Below are 12,999 nucleotides of genomic sequence, written 5' to 3'. Positions count from 1 at the left end.
AAAAGGGTTGCTCCTCTGTGAATGTGCAGCTGGTGTATCACTATAGAAACGGAATTATGCACAGCAAAGCCCATAATTATGACAGTTCCCATGACTTCTTCAAAGTAAGGCAGTTAACGGGCCAAGAAGATTACAGGATGGCTGTTGGGATCCAAGCATATGCACCCCAGCTATGGCTCATGGCACCCTTGCACCACTCAAGGTCGAGACTCGTGGAGAGATGCGACATCGCTCACCCTTTCTCCAGAGTCTTGGAGGAGTTGCCTGTGATGATCAATGAAGATCAGATGGCAAGACAAGATTCCTGACGCCAAAGTTCTTAAAAAATGCTGACATGCCAAGTATGGATGCACTGATCATGCACGATGGTCAGATCATGTGGTCCAAATTTCTGATGAACGAACCTGGAAGAAGATCTTTTTTGGCTCTTTGACAACTGGAAAGCTATTCCGCATTGGTCAGCAAAAGAGATATAAAAACTGCTTAAAAGCGACTCTGAAACAGTGCCAAATTGATGTCTATAAGTCGGAACAGCTTGTTCAAGATAAGAAAACATGGTAAAAAACCATCAATGAAGGCATCTCCTACTATGAGGCACCGTTGCATTGCTGATGCTGAATGTAAATACCACATGAGGAAGTCATTTGAAACATCAAGATTCCCAAACTGGGTTATTCGGGATCCACTATTCAATCTGTAGACACTCATTTTGAGCAAAAATAGGTCTAATCAGTCACCAAAGAACTCATTGCAAAAAAAATGAGATGATATTCTGGCTGTCTTTGATATCGAAGAACAAACAATGACAATAAGTGGAGCATACATTTGGCATCATTAAGCAGCAATTCCACTCCCCGCAATTCTACCTTCATTTGCTCCTCCACATTCGTGCACCTAGTACTCCCTCCTGCAACTCACGAGCTGATCCCTTATCCCACATATACATATCTGTGATGGTGCTTGCCACAGCAGGAATGGGTGATACAATGTACTGCAGAGGACTTGCTTGGGACTCTACATTGGGCTCAACCATTTCCTCCCCTTGAACACCTAAAGGAGCAGAAGAAGAATATATTTTACAATGCATGCTGTAAGACACCCCTTGAAACATTGCTTCACATAGCAAGAGATTGTAGTCTGTTAGGCTAAAATGCTGCAATGTCTGCCTTTGTAAGAAGGAGTGAGTTGACTGAGTGAATGAGGAGATTTGGAATGAAAAGATAAGGATACTAGTCATGAATTTGAAGGAATCCTCTGACCTCCTGCTCCTCCACTCCTATTGTTTCCATGCATATAATCTTCATGCGCCTCTCCTCATAAGGAATCAAAGTTCATAGCTTTAGTGGCACCTGTCCTGTTTGTATGTGATGCAGCTTTATGTGCAGTTTTTTGCTGCAAGCAGATATAAAAGGGACATATGTTCAAAACAGGAATGCCACCCAAATGCTAAGGGCACTAGTCAACATTGTGAGCATGTTAACATGAGGCATTAAGAAACCTTTTGCCAACATTGTATATGGTGCATGTTTACTTGTCACATTTAGTGGGCAGCATGGTCAACGCTTTGATTTTATAGAGTGCCATGGAAAAACATGAGCATGCCTGTGAAGTTAGAAAGTTGAATAGCTGGCAAAGTGCATGGCATTTTCCCTCTGTAGCAGTGCACAAGTTTACAGCAAAAAGCAATAAAGAATTTTTCCACACACTTTCATACGTACCTTGATAACTTTATACAGCCCAGCAAATGTCTTCCTCATCTACTCCCAGGTTTGGGTAATTGGCAAAACTGCTTTTATATGCTCCATCACCTCCATCCATGTTGCACCAGTGATGTTCCTTACTGCAGGTAGCCTTCCCCACCAAACAAAGTCATCCTTCACCAGGTGCTCCCATGCCTGGTCACTGGATCCATTCTGCTTCCAACCATTTTTGTTAGCTAGCAGCCCTGTAAGAACAGCTGGTGCTGGAAATGAATGCTCTGAGCATGTCATGTGCTAGGTGCTGGAAATGCCATCCAAACAGTTAAATTAGTTGACTTGCTTTATTGAGCAGGTCAGAATGTTTCTACACACGCACGTGGAGTGCCTAATCTGAAAATACTGCTGTCGCTGCACTAGCACCACATTATTGGACCTGATTTCTTTGCCAAAGGAAAATTCAATTCCACCATCATTAGCTCTTAATGGAAAAGTAGAACAATACTTGTCATGTATTCAACTGTCATTGTAATCCATGTATAAACTGACCTAAGTTGTACACCGTGAGAACACTGACCACTAGGTGGTGAACTTGTGGGAGACACTCCTAACCTGGACTTTCAGGTATAAAAGGGGAAGCTCCACCCAGCTTCTCCACTTCAGTGCTGGAATAAAGGTTGCTGGTCACAGAGTGACCTTCTCTCTAGCATGGGCCTCGTGTGCATTTGTACTGTATAGTAAGGACATATTATTGGCGGCGAGAAACTGGGATTTAAACCACGCGAGCATGGCCACTAGCAGCACAGACGAGAGGTACTGTGTTGGCAATGATTGGGACGATTTTATTGAGAGACTACAGCAAAGTTTCGTCACTAAGGAATGGCTGGGACAGGATTCGGCCGACAAATGCAGGGCTCATCTCCTGACGGTTTGTGGATCCAGGGCATACTCTCTGATGAAGGACCTTCTACCGCCAGAGAAGCCGGCAGACAAGACTTTTGAAGAGCTCAGTCAGTTGATCGGGGAACACTTTAAACCGGCGAGCAGCATGCACATGGCGAGACACCGGTTTTACACGCACCGGCGGAGAGAAGAGCAAAGTGTTCCAGACTTCGTGGCAGACCTCCGGCGACAGTTACAGAGACAGTCAGAGACGATTGACTGGTAATGGACCTTTTGTTTTCAACAACGGCTCATGTTGGAGGTGTGGGGGCAAATACACAGCCAGAGCTTGCAGGTATCAGCAATATACCTGCAGAAATTGCAACGTCAGCGGTCATTTGGCACGTATGTGCAGGAAGTCTGCAGCCAGGTTGATGTATGAGGAGGACGGGCCTGATGTAAGCCCTACGTGGCCAAATGGACACTGGGGGAAATCACTGAAAGCTGAAGTTCAGCGAGTTCATGTGGAGCACATATACAGTTCATACACCAGGACGCCATCGATAATAATGAAAGTGCTCCTCAATGGCATCCCAGTATCAATGGAGCTAGACACGGGGGCCAGCCAGTCCCTGATGAGTATCAAACAGTTCGACAAGTTGTGGGCATCCAAGGCCAGGAGGCCAAAATTATTGCCGATTGACGGACAGTTACGGATATATACAAAGGAGATCATTCCGGTACTAGGCAGCGCCACGGTAGTCGTGACCCACAAAGATTCAAAGAACAGATTGCCACTCTGGATTGTCCCGGGGAACGGTCCCGCACTGCTGGGGAGGAGTTGGCTTGCTGTCATGAACTGGAAATGGGCTGATGTCAATGCAATTTCCTCTGTGGAGCGAATATCATGCTCACAGGTCCTGGACAAATTTGACTCACTATTCTAACCCGGCATTGGCACTTTCATGGGGACCAAGGTAGTGATTCACATAAACCCGGATGCCAGGCCAGTACACCACAAGGCCAGAGCAGTGCCGTACGTGATGCGGGAAAAGATAGGTGAATTGGACCACCTGCTGAGGGAAGACATCGTCTCACCAGTCGAATTCAGTGATTGAGCAAGCCCGATTGTGCCGGTGCTCAAAGCGGTCGGTCAGGATATGTGGTGATTACAAGGCCACCATCAATCGGGTGTCACTCCAAGACCAGTACCCGTTACCGAGAGCGGAGGACCTCTTTGTGATGCTATCCGGTGGCAAACTTTTTTCAAAATTGGACCTGACCTCAGCTTACATGACCCAGGAGCTGGCGAGTGAGTCGAAGAAGCTGACCACCATCACGACACACAAGAGGTTGTTTGAGTACAACAGATATCCGTTCGGGATTCGCTCGGCCGTCGCGATCTTTCAACGAAACATGGAAAGTCTCCTCAAGTCGATTCCAAGGACGGTGGTTTTTCAAGACAACATCCTCATCACGGGTTGCGACACTGAAGACCACCTCCACAACCTGGAGGAGGTGCTACGCAGACTGTACCAGGTAGGTCTGCGACTGAAAAAGGCGAAGTCCGTCTTCCTAGCTCCAGAGGTAGAATTCCTGGGGATGAGGGTAGCAGCAGACGGGATCAGACCAACTGCGTCCAAAACGGAAGCGATCCAGAGAGCACCCAGACCCCGTAACACGATTGAGCTGCGTTCGTTCCTGGGGCTCTGAACTATTTTGGTAACTTTCTTCACAAATTGAGCACGCTGTTAGAGCCACTACATATGCTCCTATGCAAAGGTCGCAAATGGGCCTGGGGAGACAGCCAGGAAAGGGCATTTGACAGAGCACACAATTTGTTATGCTCCAACAATCTGTTAACGCTATATGACCCATGTAAGAAACTTGTTTTAATGTGCGATGCGTCGTCCTATGGGGTTGGGTGTGTGTTGCAGCATGTCAATGCCAAGGGTCAGTTACAGCCGGTAGCTTATGCCTCCAGAAGTCTGTCCCAGGCAGAAAGGGGCTTTGGGATGGTAGAAAAGGAAGCGCTTGCATGTGTAAATGCAGTAAAAAAAAATGCACCAGTACCTGTTTGGCAGTAAATGTGAGCTGGAGACAGATCACAAACCCCTAACGTCCCTTTTGGCCAACAACAAGGCCATAAATGCAAATGCATCTGCCCGCATACAGAGGTGGGCACTCATGTTAGCCGCCTATGACTATACAATTCGTCACAGACCGGGCACTGAAAACTGCGCCGATGCACTCAGCAGGCTCCCACTAGCCACCACCAAGGGGGCAACCGAGCATGCTGTGAGATGGTCATGGCTGTTGAAGCTTTCGAAAGTGAAGGCTCACCCGTGAAGCCCGTCATATCAAAGCCTGGACAAATAGAAACCCGCTACTGTCTTTAGTCAAGAAATGTGGCCTGAATGGGGACTGGGCAGCCACGTACGGGACATGCCCTGAGGAATTTAAACCATTTCACAGGCGCAAGGATGAACTCTCGATTCAGGCCGATTACCTACTATGGGGAAACCGAGTAATCATGCCCCAGATGGGCAGAGAGGTGTTCATCCGAGAACTCCACAATGAGCACCCGGGCATTGTCATGATGAAGGCAATTGCCAGGTCACACGTTTGGTGGCCAGGGATAGATGCAAACCTGGAACTTTGTGTTTGCAGGTGCAACACGTGTGCCCAGCTGGGCAATGTGCCCAGGGAAGCCCCCATTAGCCCCTGGTCCTGGCCCACCAAGCCATGGTCATGCATCCATGTGGACTACGCAGGTCCTTTCATGGGAAAAATGTTTTTGGTTGTAGTAGACGCCTACTCCAAATGGATCGAGTGTGACATTCTCAATTCAAGCACATCCTCTGCCACGGTAGAAAGTCTACGGGCAATGTTCGTCGCCCATGGTCTAATTGACGTCTTGGTCAGCGACAATGGCCCGTGTTTTACAAGCATTGAATTCCAGGACTTCATGGCAGGAAATGGTATCAACCATGTCAAAACGGCACCGTTCAAGCCAGCCTCAAACGGCCAGTGCAGATAATCAAACAGGGGGGGATGCTCAGAATCCAAGGGGGTTCCATACAACGCCACTTATCACGCCACCTGTTGGCCAATAGATCCCGACCACACTCGCTCACAGGGGTTCCACCCGCAGAGCTGCTAATGAAAAGGACGCTCAAAACCAGGTTATCCCTTATACACCCCACCATGAAAGAAATTGTTGAGAGGAGGCGCCAGTCACAATGTGACTACCATGACGGGAATGCGAAGGTGCGATGTATTGCTGTCAATGACCCTGTCTTTGTCCTCAACTATGCTGCAGGGCCCAAATGGCTTGCAGTCACTGTGATTGCCAAAGAGGGGAATAGGATTCTGGTAGTTAAACTTACCAATGGACAAATCTGCTTCAAACATGTGGATCAAACCAAAAGGAGGTTCAGCAACCCCATAGAAGAAGCAGAGGAAGAATACGATGTAGAGTTCACTCCACCACAGGTGACCGAACACCGGAACCAAGTGGAGGAGAGCCCAGTCACTGTGGGCAGTCCGGACAGGCCTGAGGCACCGCAAACAGCAGACACTCAGGCCAGCGCCCAATGACTGGAGCCCCAAAGGGAGCGTAAACCACCAGAGAGACTTAACCTGTGATCCCTATAAGATTTGGGGGGGAGGTGATGTCATGTATTCAACTGTCATTGTAATCCATGTATAAACTGACCTAAGTTGTACACCATGAGAACATTGACCACTAGGTGGTGAACTTGTGCGAGACACTCCTAACCTGGACTTTCAGGTATAAAAGGGGAAGCTCCACCCATCTTCTCCACTTCAGTGCTGGAATAAAGGTTGCTGATCACAGAGTGACCTTCTCTCTGGTATGGGCCTCGTGTGCATTTGTACTGTATAGTAAGGACATATTAATACTCATGAGAGTCAAAGGTAGAGGAATGTTGCAGAGATGTCAACTCAAACAATTTAAGATGTGCATAATCTAAATAGACATTGTCACCTACATGACAGAGCATGGCTAATAATGACCATTACTTACACTATTGTGCATTCCTTATAATAAGTAAAATAGCAGATTCCCACAGAAGCATGATTAAGATATACTGCCAATTAAACATTCAATCAGACCTCATTTAGGCATGAGACAGTGCCCCGTAACACTATAGGTGGAAATATCTTGACTGGATTTTGGGCTTTTGCGATTTTGGGGCGCTAATCGCGGCGGGGCATTAAAGATAGCACCTGAAAATAGTTTGCGCCTCCGACTGCAAGTGTTAGCAAAAATGTAAGTTGGAGGAGCATTAAGTCAGTCGGGCATTGCACAACGGACTTTGTACACCTGAGCCGAAACTTGCAGCGATAAAGAAGTTTCATTGTTGTTTAGTGCCCTGCAACATAACTTGGGGCTAGACTTTCCACTTCACATCACTGGGCTAGTGTCCATATATCGCCCAAAAAGGGCTGATTTCGCCCAAAAATGGAAAGTTGGGACACATCGCTGAGGTGATCGCCCACACATTGCCCAAGCCAACTTTTGGCACATCGCCGGGCTGATCGCTCGCCGAGAACATCGCTGAAGAATAGTTAGTATTGCCTGGCCTTCCTCACAGAACTGGGCACTACGGACGCCATTTTGAACATCGGAGGAAGACAGGAGGCCTCTTAAACAGGGGCTTAGACAGTTTGTGAATTATTTAAGGGCCTTTTAAAGATAGATACACTCACAATTAGACGTTTTCTTATATTTATATAAATAAGTGACGTTTCATACTTACTTGGTCTGGCCTGGACATTGTTTAACAACAGTTGCACTAATGTTCTATTTTAACTTACGTTATTAGAAGACACTGCACAACAATTGTAAAGTGAAATAAAATGGTTTTAATAAAATTACAACCTTTGAACGTAATTTTTCAATTACAAACACCAAAACACCCTCCCCCACCCACACCCCAACAGTGAAACGACAATACCAACAATAAATGTGAACAATAGGAACAATATTAAAAAGAGTGCACCCCCCTCCCTACCTGCGGCCACATTTCCCTCCAGATCCTAGACCCCCCCCCCGTGTCGTTGCCTCACCCACCAGTTCTGGTCCCCGGATACTGCTGCGAAGCCGGCGTGCAGTGGGCAATGGCAAGACTTCCTGCCATGGTGGGGGATATGTTGGGACAATCACCTGTTCGGGGGCTGTTGGCAGGGAAGAGAAAGCAGAGGGATCGCCTTCCGAGTCAGGAGGTGGTGCATCCTCCTGATCCGCCTGTGTGCTGGTGCTTGTGGTCACGGGAGCTTGGGGTGCAGCGCCTTGTACCGCCAAGAATGCATGCCGCATAGCACAGTTGTAGGCGGAGATTTCACGCAACTCTAGGATCATCTGCTGCATCGCCTCCGCTTGCCGAGCAGACACCCGGGAGAATTTCTGCGTGAACCCCACAAAGCCCACAGTCGTGCCAGGCGCTCCACGCGGTGGTCCAGGGTAGGCCTTTGCTCAAGCCTCTGACCCGGCCTCCGTGGGGTCTGCGACAGCACCAATGTACGCCTTGTCATCGCCAACTGCATGCCGCTTGGTGCCGGTACCTCCTCAGTTGGGATCCCCATCGTGGCCGCAGCTTCCCCAGACAGAGGGATGCAAGGGGCATCCTCCTCTGTCTCCAGGTATTCCTCCTCCTCCTCAGGCTCAGTGGTCTCCTCCTCTTCACCACCCGTGGTGAATGACACATGCAGTGGGTCAGGTCCGTGTGAGCGTCTGTCCTCCCGTTGCCTCTGGAGCTGGTAAAGCTGCAAAACACAATTGAGATTATTAGAGCAGAAAGCATTGTTGCACCGCACTGGCATACGTAGGAGGAACAGCACTAATCCCATAAATGTGACCGAGAAATGTTACATATTAATGCATCATATGGCGGTGTCTATGGCAGTACATCTATGTGGAAATCACTGCGCCAGAGAGCTGTGGAGGCTGGATCAGCCGCAGATAGACCAAATGATAAGGGAGTGAGGGTTTATGGGGTGCAGACAGAGAAGGGTCAGATGGCCAGATGCTCTTATGTTCTTATGTTGTCGACCTGAGCATGGCAAAGAGTCGCACAGAGGCTGCATGCATAACATGACATCATTCGTCTATGATATGAGAATGAAATGATGTCACATAGCTCTTACACTGCTTGACAGATTACTCACGTGGCGCATGCGATGGTCCGGCAACACCACGCGTGGTGACCGCTCGACTGTGGGCCCCCACTAATGCTGCAGCATGTTCCTCCAGGTCGGTGAGGGTCTGTATTACAGCAGGTCCTCCCCCGCTGTACCTCTGCTGAGCCCAATTATGAGATATCTTCCTCTGTGAACGTGAATAGAGCATGGCATAAGCTACTTGACTAGGTTATGTCATTTATACACAACAGTTTCAAACGTTATATGCTAATAGGGGCTGTGTCCACAATTCAATGACAGTAGCTGATGTCCAAAAGTGTCCCAGGCCAGACAGTGAGCAAAGGCAGCTCTCCCCTAGTCCATGCTGGGTCCCTGTGTGAGTGACAGCAGCCAGAGAGACTTAAAACGGGCACCGGTTCATGGCCCTGTCCAGTTCTTAGCGGGGATGATATATGTTATTTAAGTTAGAATAGCAAGCTTACATTCAATCCAGGAGAATTACCATTATAATGATTATTATACTTAGAATGTGCATCATTCAAATATAAAGTTGTACTTACTCTTGCTGAAGCAAGGTGGCTGTTCCAGCATTTGTGGCATTGGGTGGAGCCCCTGGGCTCATGGGACACAGACGAGACGACCTCGGCTATCTCGCCCCATAACCTGCAGTACGCCCATGGTGCTGGTTCCCCACCACGCTCCCCCTTTCAATTCGGCCCAGCAGGAGTGCACCTCCGCCATGAGGGTCTCCTTGGCCTCATCGGAGAAGGGCTTGGCCCTCTTCCTCCCCGTCTCCACATCTCTGTCTTTCTTTCTCTCTCTCTTTTCTCTCACCTCTCTTTCTCTGCCTTCCTCCTTTCTCTCTCTATCTCTCTCTCACTCCTCTCTCGATCTCTCTACCCCTTCTGCGTATGTGTGGATGACCCCTGGCCTCCCGAAAAGCGGGAAAACATGGCCAATCAAAAAAGAATTTACGTACCCTTCACCATCGCTGGGCAATCGCTGGGTGATGTGACAGCGCTGGGCTATCGCCGAACTGAAAATCGCGATCCAAAATATGGGCGATGTTCCAGCGATCATGAAGGCTGCAACATCGCTAAGGTTGGAACATCGCCCATTTTTTGGGCCCTAGCGAACAAAGTGGAAAGTCTAGCCCTTGATATTTACAAAATGCTGGCCCATGAACATACGAACATTCAAACAATGACGGACATCTGGTACATCGAGCCTGTCCCACACAATTGCGATACCTTGTGCATCAGAACATATACACTCCACCCACCCAAAACCATGTGATCTCCTGGGAGAGACAAAAAAACAGGTTAAAAACCCAGGCCAATTTGAGAAAAAAAATCTAGGAAATTCCTCTCCAGCCCGTGTTGGTGACTTAAATTTGTGACCCCTTGGTCCTGCCTAACCTATTTAATTGAAATAAACTGTCAGCTGGAACACCGTCTATTCCCTTCATTATCTTATAAACCTTAATCATATAAAGCATCTAAGCCTACACTGATCTAAGGTATAGAGTCCCAACTCTTTTAGCCTATCTTGATAACTAAGAGGCTTTAGACTTGGAATTAGTCCAGTGGTCCTCTTCTGCAACCTTTCCAGAGCTTCAATATCACCCACTATGTGAGGAGACCAAAACTGAAATTTGGTACCGCCCATTTTGAGGCGCTAATGGTGGTGAGATGGTAAATGTTGCACCGGGAAATGGTTTGCATTTGCAACCACAAAATTCATCAGCTTGGCCCTGTAATATGTCTCTACTTATCTGTAGAATAACCCCACGAGGCCTAGTGCTGTGCTTGAACTGCTGTGACCTTAATCTCTTTATTGTAACTGCAGAGTCCTTCACTGCGTGGTGACCAGCCTTTTTTGCAGCTCCTGCTTGGGCCTCCCACAGTTGCATCCTCTAGTAGTACCAGCATAGTATATACAGAGTATACATACATAACAACATTCCCCACCAAAGTCTTTGATGCAAGTTAGTTACAGGTTGAGGCGATCCAGAACTCTGCGCTCCTTGGTTGATCGTCTAAGTGTCACTTCTGGCATGGGTGAGTTGGTCGGGCCACTGCGGTCTTGCAGCGCTGTTGGTCTGACTAGACTGTTGGAGATGGTGGGATCATCTTTGTGGTTGGCAGCTAGGTCTGTTGCTGATTGGGTGTGTGTAGGTGGATCGCTGAAGGTAAGGTCCTCACCCGGTAGTTCCTGATTACCTGTAAATCGCAATTTGGTCTGGTCCAAATGCTTTCTGCATGTTTGTCCGTTAAGCAGTTTGACAACAAACACTCTATTCCCCTCCTTAGCTAAAACAGTGCCAGCGACCCATTTGGGGGCATGACCGTGATTCAGCACAAACACTGGGTCATTTACAGTGATGTCTCGTGATACAGCTGCGCGATCATGGTACATGTTTTGCCGATAACGCCTGGTTTCCACCTGATCGTTGAGGTCAGGGTGGACTAAGGAGAGCCTGGTTTTGAGTGCACGTTTCATGAGTAACTCCGCAGGGGGGACCCCGGTAAGCGAGTGGGGTCGTGTCCTGTAATTGATCAGCATCCGGGATAGGCGGGTTTGTAAGGAGCTTTCCGTGACGCGTTTCAAGCTCTGCTTTATGGTTTGGACTGCCCGCTCTGCTTGGCCGGTGGACGCGGGCTTGAACGGGCAGACCTGAAATGCTTGATGCCATTGCAGGTCATGAATTCAATGAATTCTGAGCTGGTGAAACACGGACCATTGTCGCTGACCAAATTGTCGGGTAAGCCATGGGTGGCGAACATGGCCCTGAGGCTTTCAATGGTGGCAGTGGACGTGCTGGATGCCGTTATTACACATTCGATCCACTTAGAGTAGGCATCCACTACAACGAAGAACATTTTTCCTCGAAAAGGGCCCGCATAATCTACATGGATCCTGGACCATGGTTTTGAGAGCCAGGACCACAGTCTGAGTGGAGCCTCCCTGGGGGCATTGCTCAATTGTGAGCAAGTGTTACACTGGCGCACGCACGACTCCAAATCCGAGTCAATGCCGGGCCACCAGACGTGGGACCTGGCGATAGCCTTCATCATGACTATGCACTGTGTAGGTCGCGTATGAAGGTTGCCCTGCCTTTTTTTGGCAGGACGACGCGGTTGCCCCATAAGAGGCAATCCGATTGGATGGACATTTCGTCTTTACGACAGTGAAACGGCTTTATCTTGTCTTGCATTTCTCTTGGGACCGCTGACCAACCCCCATTGAGGATGCAACTTTTTACAGGAGATAACACAGAGTCCTGGTTGGTCTAGGTCCTGATCTGGCGGGCAGTTACAGGTGACCCTTCGCTTTCGAAGACATCCATGACCAGGCACAGGTCTGTGGGCTGCGCCATTTCCAGCCCAGTGGTGGGCAACGGTAGCCGACTGAGGGCATCGACGCAGTTCTCAGTGCCTGGCCTGTGGTGGATCGTATAATTGTAGGCCGACAGTGTTAGTGCCCATCTTTGGATTCGCAATGAAGTATTGGTGTTTATGCCTTTGCTTTCCGAAAACAGTGAGATTAGGGGCTTGTGGTCGGTTTCTAACTCAAACCTGAGTCCAAACAAATACTGGTGCATTTTTTTTACCCCATAGACACAGGCCAAAGCTTCCTTCTCAACCATACTGTAGGTTCTTTCGGCCTTGGATAGACATCTAGATGCATATACAACTGGTTGGAGTTTGCCCGCTACATTTGCTTGTTGTAAAACACACCCGACACCATACGAAGACGCGTCACATCCTAAAACTAGACGTTTACCTGGGTCACACAATATAAGCATCTTGTTCGAACACAGCAAGTTTCTGGCCTTTTTGAAGGCGGCCTCTTGATTTTGACCTCAAACCCAGTTGTCTCCCTTGCATAGCAACTTGTGCAACGGTTCGAGCAAGGTGCTCAACCCTGGAAGAAAGTTACCGAAATAGTTGAGGAGTCCCAGGAACGAGCGCAGCTCCGTTACATTTCGTGGTCTGGGTGCATTCTTGATGGCCTCTGTCTTCGAGTCCGTGGGCCTGATGCCGTCTGCCGCAATCTTCCTCCCCAGGAATTCTACCTCTGGCACCAGGAAGGCACACTTGGATCGTTTCAGCTGGTGTCCGACTCTGTTTAGTCGACTTAAAGCCTCTTGCAGGTTGTGCAGGTATTCGGTGATGTCGCAGCCAGTGATTAGGATGTCATCCTGAAATACAACGGCGCGTGGAACCAATTTCAACAGACTCTCCATGTTCCT

The sequence above is a fragment of the Pristiophorus japonicus genome, chromosome 2, assembly GCF_044704955.1.
Source record: "Pristiophorus japonicus isolate sPriJap1 chromosome 2, sPriJap1.hap1, whole genome shotgun sequence".
Classification (NCBI taxonomy): domain Eukaryota; kingdom Metazoa; phylum Chordata; class Chondrichthyes; family Pristiophoridae; genus Pristiophorus; species Pristiophorus japonicus.
This window is presented reverse-complemented; position numbering follows the sequence as displayed.